General features: G+C 38.1%; 1 pseudogene; it reads right to left on the minus strand.

The window, feature by feature from the left end:
• Window positions 1-1,797: 1,797 nt before the first annotated feature.
• Window positions 1,798-1,916, minus strand: LOC148518158 (5S ribosomal RNA; annotated as a pseudogene).
• Between the last annotated feature and the right edge of the window lie 216 nt (window positions 1,917-2,132).

The raw sequence follows: 2,132 nt of genomic DNA on the forward strand, positions 1-2,132 counted from the left end.
AGTCAACTGTTATACATAGATTGTGAAAAACAAGAGAATTGACAATCAGGCGACTAGTTTGCTAGATGTGTAAATTCACACACAGTAAAATGTACAGTGGATAAGTTAATGGTTTCCAAATGTAGTTATACCTCAGACCATATAGAGGGGTGTGTTCCACGCTAATTAATAAATATAACAAACCAATAAATAGCAAGGTGCTTAGTGCAAAATATGATATATCTGATTACATCTAAATAAAAATTGTTGAACTCATATAGATAACAAAGTGCTAGTGCAAAAATATGAATGAATCTGAAACAAAGTGCTAGTGCCAAGTATAATAAAAATTATGACAATTTATTGAAAAACAGTGCACATAAAAATATATAAATAAATATGGCAGTAAATAGATAAAAACAAAGTAGAGGAAAGTTGATATTTTTAAGCAGCTTATCTGATTAAAGGAGAGAGGTAGTTCTCCACAGTGCATGAGGCAGCCAACAGACCCAACGCGTTTCGTCACTATGACTTCATCAAGGGGATATTGCTTCAGTGTGGTGGTCCTGTATTTATACCACACTGAGTTCAAATGAGAGTCAGGTGTTCACCTTATTTCCTTTGTCTTAGGGAGACCTCAAAACCAAGCGATTTCATAATTCAGCAAGCCATCATTTAAAATAGTTTGTGTTACAGGGTTTCCCATAAAAAAATGTTAGTTATAAATAGTCAAACGGCGATCTTTTAAGTTCAACTTCCGCCCTTTGTGAACTGGCTTCTGCCCTTACTTGGAGCGTCACATCCGTTCCCGGCAGCTGTGTTGAACCATAGCGCGCGATGAAGCACTTCCGTTTTCTTCCTCGTGTTCCGAGCTGGACACGTCACTTCCGCCCGCCGCGTGTTGACGTGTTCGGAGGTGAGCCACGTCACTTCCGCCAACCCTTCTTTCGTTTCGCTCCAGGACGCGGCACATCACTTCCGCCCTTACTTAATAGATGTGTTGAGCTCTTCCGCCCCATTGTTTTCTCCGGACTTAATGCTTCCGCCCTTCTTGTCTATAGAATTAGTATGTTTTTGCCCAAGTATGAATAATGAATAGGTGGTGTCTTCCATCTTATCTGAAACTAAAATAATAAAGGATAAGCATTCCATTTAAGGAGGATAATCTGTTTTGATGCTGGATATATAGGTTAGATCATTAAATGATTAGTCTAAGTATACCATTCTCTTTAGGCATAGATATATATTAGAATAATAAGATAGTGATAGTTTGATCTAAAAACTATGAATATGTACTGAATTGTTTTATGTATATAATATTGGATATTGTTTAGATATTTATTCCAAAAAGGAATTTCTTTAAAAGTTCAACCAAGAGGAGCAGAAATTCAGGGATATAATAAGTTGTGAAATGTTCTTAAAGTATGGGGATCATTCTTTCACTCTTTTCCTTGAAGAAGAGGTTCCAAAGACTCTGAAAATTTCTTGGATTTTCATATTGGTCAGACTCAGACAAACGACCTCTTTTCATCCAGTTAGATAGTTAAAATCAGTTTTAAGATGTACTTGAAGTATGGGGATCATTCTTTTACTCTTTTTCTTGAAGGGGAGGTTCCAAAGACTCTGAGGATTTCCTGGATAATCATATTAGTCAGACCCAAGATCCACCTCTTTCCATTCAATTGGGTAGTTAGAATTGTAAAGTTCTGATACCATTATTCACTCCTCAGCCTTAAGGCTTACAATTATGAATATGCTATAATTCCCTTTTTAGGCATTATCATTCTCTAGCCTGGTTATATTCCAAACCGCCGGCTCAATTTGCAGCACCAGGTATTCTCAAGGGGTTACCTTCCTTGGTACTAACCTGGCCCAATCATGCTTTGCTTCCAAGATCGGACGAGATTGGGCTCACACATGATGGTATGGCAGCAAATACATATTTCGATGGTCCATAATGCCAGATATTCTACCAAACCTGGACTTCCCTCAGAAGATGAACCTTCAGGGTACTACTCAGGCCCATCCATAACCTGGGGGTATATTGGTAGATAGGAATGGAGCATATCACAAGAAAGGAGCAATTTCGTAGTATTCATTGAAGCCTTTAGGTGCCAGTGTGTCCAGTTCAAACAGCCAGAACATCTCTCTTC

This window comes from Taudactylus pleione, unplaced genomic scaffold (assembly GCF_031769625.1).
Source record: "Taudactylus pleione unplaced genomic scaffold, aTauple2 ptg000201l, whole genome shotgun sequence".
NCBI classification, from domain to species: Eukaryota; Metazoa; Chordata; class Amphibia; order Anura; family Myobatrachidae; genus Taudactylus; species Taudactylus pleione.